Source organism: Dioscorea cayenensis, chromosome 4, assembly GCF_009730915.1.
Source record: "Dioscorea cayenensis subsp. rotundata cultivar TDr96_F1 chromosome 4, TDr96_F1_v2_PseudoChromosome.rev07_lg8_w22 25.fasta, whole genome shotgun sequence".
Taxonomy (NCBI): domain Eukaryota; kingdom Viridiplantae; phylum Streptophyta; class Magnoliopsida; order Dioscoreales; family Dioscoreaceae; genus Dioscorea; species Dioscorea cayenensis.
Window position 1 is genome coordinate 10939040 of NC_052474.1, and position 7938 is coordinate 10946977.

A 7938-nucleotide genomic window follows, 5' to 3' on the forward strand; every position below is an offset into this window, starting at 1 on the left:
GAATTTTTGGCATGCCATTGGTGATCAGCTTTTTTCTGCCATTTATTATTTTTTTTTCAAATATTATATTATTCCATCCTCTTGGGGTAAAACGTTCATTAGTCTTATCCCTAAGAAGGACAAACCTAAGCTGGTTTCTGGTTTCTGGTTTCAGACTGATTTCTCTTTGCAATGTTTGCTTTAAAATTATCTCCAAAATTCTCTCCAAGAGGTTAAATCTTGTTCTTCCCCACCTTGTTGGTCGAGAACAAGTCGAATTTGTTTGTGGTCATTGTTTATTTGATAATATTATCATTGTGTAAGAGGTTGTGCATACCCTAGAAAATGATACCAACAACCTCCAAGAGGTTGTGCTCCTATATTCTTCTTGAATATCTATTTACGAGCAATAGGAGTAATTCCATTTGGTACATCCACAAATGCCCAAACTTGATTACTATTGATAAAGTTCATCTCGGGTTACATGACTTTAAGCTATTTCTGTAAGTCACCACTCATAATGGCTTGGGTGTAAATTAAGGGGTTATCATTTGCATTGATTGGTGATACATTATCAATTTCAATAATGAGCCCAAATCTTTCAAGTGCAATTCATACATTTTGAGGCCTAGGGAGGAGAGGTGGCCAGTGACCTCTTATTTGATCATTTTTTTGATTGAGGAGGAGCTTAAGAATTGTTCTCTACTTCTACTGCTATATTTAGGGCTCAAGAATTTTTCTAAGTTTAAAATCTTTTCATCTGGAAATCCTATTTTTGGAAAACAACATGTTCCTTATGAACACGTTTTGCTTGTCATAATGATAAAAGTAGCATCCAATACTCTCTTTTAGATAACCAAGGAATCTACATTCATGGGATTTCATACTATTGTCTCCATATGCCATCTTGATATATGCATGACAACACTTAATTTTCAAATGCTTAAGAGCCATATCTCATTTAGTGTAACCAAAACAAATTTTTTTTTTTTTTTAAGAAAGAACCCAAAGGCTGATATATTAAAGAAAAAACACAACTAACAAGATCAAACAACAGAAAAGGAGAGGAAGACTAGAAACAAAAACTTAGAAATGAAAGATAGCACTTAATAGAGGCTTCATGACCCAGAAAAAAGGTCTCTGCCTGACAGGAAAAGAGAGAAAGCATGCAGGTTAGCTCCAAGTAAGACAAAGGAGGGGTAGCTCCATCCAACTCTTAGGAATGTGGGTTATAACTGAATTTCCAGCAACCACAAGAGTGCCAATAAGAGTATGAGTTTTTGAGGTCATCCACCAGAGAACTAGGCTTGCATTATGGTTGAGAGCTTTGAGAATATCAGGATTACTAGTGAAGACATGCTAGACCTTCAATCTTCTCTCCATACCTATGTTAAGATCCTTGTTCAGAGCAGCAACTTCAGCAATTAGAATGGAGTTAGCCTCCATTTCACAGCATCCTGCGATGGAAATTTGATAATCAGAATTAGCTATGAAAAACCCCAAGTAACTTATCTCTCTAATTGGATTCCATCTTGAGTATCAGAAGAGGTAAGGGCCCTCGGCTTGGTTATAATTACTCATGATGAGATGCTTCCCATCAAGTCTAGCCCCTCCCTGCATATACTCTTTAACATGAGAGACTACTATGTTCACAATTATAGTATAATTTAGAGAGACATTTTTGAAGATGGCATCATAGGGAGCTTTCCATAAGATCCAAATGGTGTTAGCAATCAAAGCAATGGAATACATAGAAAAATTATAAGCACTAATCCAAGCTCTTGAGCAAATGTTATCTAGGACAAAGAAATTCAAGCCTGAGTAAGCTCGGAGCAAATTCCAAACTACTTGAGACTTAGAACACTGAAAGAAAAGATGTTCAAGAGATTTCAGGTTAATATTGCAAAGGATATAAGTGATTGTAGGAGCCAAGTTGATACTATTGAGATAATCCGTAGTTACAACTCTCCCATAAAGCAATAACCACAGAAAGTGCTTGACATGGGAAGCTACAGGAATTCTCCAGAGGGTATTCCACCCTAGCCAGTTGTCAGAGAGAGGATCATTTAGATTAAGGTAATGATAGATCATTGAAGACACTTTGATACTGGAGGATTTAGGATGCCAGACCCACTGATTAAAGTTGCCATCATTAATAGCAGCTAGAGAGGAAAGTAGGTGGGTGAGGTTATCTCCAAAAAGCTTCCTCAAATTAGAGGGATTTCAATTATCCTCAGAGATCAATCTAACAAGATGTTTTCAACATTAACATTAATTTTTAAAAAAGTGGGTTTAAAAGCTAAGGGCACAACAAATAACAAGGGATCGAAAAGAAAGGAAGTAAGGGTAGGTTTTATTGTTTTTATCCAGTAGAAGGGCTTCACAATAGAAACAGTGCGCTAGAGACCAAGAAAAGCCTAGGAGCAATTGGGAGGAGCAGAATCCAACCAAATATTCAGTGAACCATATTTCAGGTGCATAATATCCACCCAAATAGCTTGATTAACATTAAGAAATTTAAACACATCCTTAGCCATAAGGGAGTGTTGATCATGAGAAAGATTCCTGAAGCTGAGGCCCCCCTCAGTATTATTCTTGGTAATGCAACTCCAAGTAATAGCATGGGTGCCCTTTCCATTGCCGCCTTTGAACCAGAAGAAATCCCTAACAAGTCTAGTGATTTCTTGAAGAATAGAGCCCGGCACAGGGTACACTAAAATATAGTAAGTAGGGATGGAGAGAATATAGGAATTAATCATAGTGGACTTGGCAGCAGCTGACAGATTAAAGGTTTTTCATCTACCACAAAGTCACTTGATTTTGTCAATCATAGCATTAAAAGAGGCAACAACTAGGTGCTTTGGAGAGATGAGCACACTAAGATAAGTGAATGAAAAGGAATCAACATTAAACCCTAAGATAGAGCAAATGCTCCTAGAAACTCTTTTATTGAACAAAGAGGGAGTATAAACTTTGGACTTGGAAGGGTTAGGGCATTGGCTAGTTAAACGAGCATATATAGAGAGACAAAAGATTTATATTATGAGCAGAACTTCTAGAAGCTAGAGAGACTAGGACAAGATTGTCTGCAGATATCAGATGATTGAAATTGGAGCTAAGGTTACCATCGAATCCTGAGATCATGTTGGTTCTACGAGTAAAATTTAGCAAGAAGGTTAGATTATAGGAAATAAGAATAAAAACGTAGGAGGAAATGGGATCTCCTTGGTGCACGCCATCAGAAGAAGAGAACCAGCTCAAAGCCTTGCCATTAAAAATCAAAGAGAAAGAACTAGACATAAGACAAGTTATAATCCAAGAAACCCAAACTGCAGGGAATTTCATTATGGTTATGGTGGTAAGAATTGCACTCCAGTTAAGGTATCATAAGCTTTCTCAATATCTATCAATATTAACATCCGAGAGGGGCCATTACAATTAGTCTCAATTGAGTGGGTAATTTCTTGCACAGCATTAATGTTATCAAAGGCACCACGATGAAAAACAAAGCCCACTTGTTCTCTACCCGCAAGACAAGGAAGAACAACTTTAAGATGGTTTGAAAGAATTTTAGAGATAATTTTGTAACGAACATTGCATAACAAAATAGGCCGATAATCTGAAACTAAACAGGGATTTTCTTTTTTTGGTACAAGGATAATAAAGGTCTTACGCCAATTGGATGGGAGGAAAGAATAGGCAAAGAAATGGCTAATAGCAGAGGTTAACTTGTCTTTGGTTGAGGGCCAGAAGAACTTGTAAAATTCCACATTAAACCCATCGGTACTAGGGGACTAACCAGTAGGGAGGTCCAAAAAAGCATGGTAGACTTCATCTTTGGTAACAACCTGGGTAATAAGAAGCCCATCTGAATCCGGGATGCTAGGAAGATCAAAAGGCAGAGCATTACAGAGATCTTAAACTTCGGAATCACCATTACTTGCCCAGAGACTGGAATAGTAATTGAGAAAGGCTTGCTCCACAATCAAAGAAATCAAATGTAAAATCAATGAATCCATAAAGAAACCCCCTCGATGGTCGTGTCGATGGTCTTGTGGAGAGTTCTCTACTCATCGTCCAAAAGATTCCTTCGTCCCGGTATAGGATACGCCTCGATCGAAGCTCCCCTACCAACCTTCTTCCTAATGGAATCACGATGTCGGAGCCGTAGAACTTCTCGAAAACCTTGGCCAATACCTCGAAACCCTAGCCAAAGTCCTATCACAAGTTGGGGAAAAGATGGAGAAAAGAATACCAAAATCGGGGCTGAAATCGGCTTTAAATAGGGCTGGAATTGGGCGACTGCACGGGCGTGTATGATGTTACAGTACTTGCTACAATACTTGCTGGAATCGCCTGGTCTGCTACAGTACTTGCTACAATGTTTTGCTACAATAACCTGCTACAGTACTATGCCGGAAATACTCCCGAATTTCATACTTTCATTGGGGTAACGCAAACGGGCACACGTTTACGTCGTGAATCACTTGCCTCTTCAATGATGTGCACATTGGTGGATCTCTTGTTCTTATATGCATAAATCAGAATGCTCGAGTATGACTGCCTTTGTGCCCCTCCAAATGAATGTGCTCACTCGAATACGAAGAGGTTGGCACATACTCTAGCATCTCACACCTGACCTATGTCTTCGCGTTTGAACCTTAGCAAGATCTCTTCCAAAATAGGTGCATTATGATCCACATTGGCCTATTTCCTTCATACTCGGCCTCACAACCCTACCTGGATAAAAGTAACATAAAAACACACATATTAATGTAAAAACCTGAGAAAAGTAATGCTCAACATAAGGAATGAACGCTTTGCATTCATATCGCACAAGCACTTATCAGTAGGATAAATCACACTAGAGGGTAAAGAGGACTCTCCGCTACCTCTCGACATATCCTCTCAACCCTCTCCAATTAAGCAATGTCTGACCCTCATAGTGTGTCACTCATCTACAATGGTTACCAAGATGGACTCTCAATCCTAGTGTCACTTTAGGGGAGAAATCATTCCATAAGCACTCAAGATTGGAACTCAATTGAAACATCAATTAAGGAAAGCATAATAAAAGATCCATGAAATAATAACATCCTAGGGTTTACAAAATCCAAGTACCAACTAGGGGGTTTAGCTCTCCATGGAGCACAATACAATCAACAATGAAATTGAAAGTAAAAGCAGGTGTCCCATAAGAAAACCCCCTCAGTAGTCTTGTCGATGGTCTTGTGGAGTAGCTGAGTCTTCTCCAAAGGTCCCCTTGTTCGGCCTAGGGCACACCTCGCCGAATCTATGCCGATGAAAGCTCTCCCAATAACCTTCTTCCAAGAGAATCGTTGTGTCGAATCCCTCAAACCACTCCGAAGACTTACCAAAAGCCTCTCTAAACCCTAGACGACGGCTTCCAAATGATAGAGAAAAGTGAAAGAGAAGAGGGTAAAAAGATTCCCAAAATTGGGACTAAATCGCAGCTTAAATAGGGTTAGAATCGGGCATCCACTTGAGCTGCCAATAAGGTTACTGCATCTATCTCATGGAGGCCAGCCACCTTTTTCTTCTCCCTGGCATTCCATTGGTAGCTGTTTAACCCCATTTCTTCAATTAATTGACGGGCTTCATCGAGGATCTTGCTACCTAAGGTACCTCCTGCTGCCGCATCCAAGAGTTGCCTTGTAATCGGATTTAAAATGTTGTAAAAGGTCTGAACAATCATCCACTCTGGAAATCCATGTTGCGGGCACATTCTCAGGAGCTCCTTGAACCTTTCCCACGTCTCAAATAGAGACTCCAATTCTAATTGTACAAAGGATGAGATCTCATTCCTAAGCTTTGTAGATTTTCCGGGAGGGAAATAACGGCCAAGAAAATCTTCTACCTTCTCCTCCCATGTCGTAATTGATGTTCTAGGTAATGAGTGTAGCCACTGCTTCGTTCTTCCCTTCAAGGAAAATGGGAAGGCTCTCAACTTGATGGCATCATCCGTCACCAAGTTTATCTTCAGCATATCACACACCTCAAGAAAGTTCTCTATATGACTGTTTGGAACCTCATCAGCCAAACCATTGAACTGTGTGGATTGTTGCAGCATGTGGATGAATGCGGCTTCGACTCAAAGTTCGAGTCATAATCGGGGAACGCATCAATGCTCGATTGTGTCCCCACATCGAAGGTCCGGCATAATCGGATAATGTCCGCTGCTGCTCATTCCGCTACGCTCGGCATGTTTTTTAGATTCTTCTACTTCCAAATCAACTAGATTAGACTGTTCTTGCACAGGTTCTTTCCCTTTTCTTTTAAGTGTACGTTCAAGCTCGGGATCTTCTTCAATCACTATTGAGGGGTTCCCTCGGATCATAACCTAGAGTTGCACCCAAAAAAGAAAGAAAAAGAAATCAGAACGATGATAGAATAAGAAAATATGAAATAAAATGAATGAATAGCTAAGAAAATAAAGTGTAAAGTATCTCTAAACGCCTACTCCCCGGCAACGGCAGCAAAAACTTGACACGTCCGTATATGCGTATAAATCGTAAGTGCACGGGTATCGAAGTAATAATCCCAAATGAGTGGGTATCGTATCCACAGAGAGTAGGGAATAAAGACACTTAAGTTGTTTCTTAACTAATGTGGAAGATGAATAGTGATAAGTGTGACAAAATATGAAATAACGAAAATAAAAGCAACAAGATAGAGAGCACAGGTAAAGGAGAAGGTAAGGCAATCGATAAAGATGGGGTACCCGGACATTGATCCGCCTAGGACAATCGTTTCAAGTGCAAGAACCCTCTATTATACTTCCTAATTGGGGCAACAATGAGTTGTGAAAATCCTTAATTACATGATGCCAAATCTAAGGTCAACCATGCCTAATTCTATACATGTCCCGGAGGAGAGATTGAATAACCTCTCAACCTCGCACTCGCATAGAATTGCAATGAGCTCTAGGGACTCCAAGTGATAAACCCTATTCCTATGTATAGACCTAACCCTTTGGTCTAGGTGGAAGATCCCTAGCCACTATTAAGCCCTAGGTGCTAAAATCACTTCAACGCTTCACTCCATTTCACTCGCAACTAAGCCCCAGCGGAAGGTCATCCCTTAGCCCATTCACTCTACAATGACCGCAAAGAACTCTTGGAATGTGGAGGCAGGATAAAACACACCGAAGGGGAAAGGGGACGCTCCGCTACCTCACGACTGACCCTCTCAACCCACTCAAATCTAGCTTTGTCTAACTCTCATGGTGTGTCACTCACTCACAAGAGTTACCAACAAGAATTCTCAACCCTAGTGTCACTCTAGCGGAGTATTCATACAATCAAGTCTCCAAAGTTGGAACTCACAATAAACATCAATTAATTGAAAGCATAATAAAGAGATTCAATGAGACGAATACATCCTAGGGTTAACAAATACCCAAGTACCCACTAGGGGTTTAGCTCTCCATGGAGCTAGATACAATCAATGAAATCAAATATAAAAACAAAGCATCCACAGAAAACCCCTTCGTTAGTCGTGGCGATAGTCTTGTGGAGAGTCCTCTACTCGTCACAAGGGTCCCTTTGTTCTGCCTAGGATACACCTTGCTGGATCGGTGCCGACGAAAACTCTCCCACTAACCTTCTTCGAAACAGTGCACGATGTTAGAGCCGTAGAACCTCTCCAAAGACCTAGCCAATATCTCTCAAAACCCTAGCCGCCACCCTCTCTCAAGTTGGGGAAAAGATGGAGAATAGAATGCTGAAATCGGGGCTGAAATCGGCTTTTAGAATCACGAATCCACACGCCCATGTGGGTGCCCCTGTGGATTTTTCACACGGGCGTGTGGAATTTCAACACGCCCGTATGGATTATCTGTTTTCCTGTTTTCTCGGCCGGCTGTAAACAATGCTGCTACAGTATCTTTGCTACAATATTTTTACAGTGCCCTGCTACAGTACCTACCTGAAATACTCC

General features: G+C 40.4%; 1 non-coding gene across 1 annotated transcript; it reads left to right on the forward strand.

The window, feature by feature from the left end:
- The first annotated feature begins 5705 nt into the window (after window positions 1–5705).
- On the forward strand, window positions 5706–5812 carry LOC120259764. Its single transcript, XR_005536316.1, has one exon. It is a non-coding gene; the product is annotated as a small nucleolar RNA R71 (small nucleolar RNA).
- The last annotated feature ends 2126 nt before the right edge of the window (window positions 5813–7938 follow it).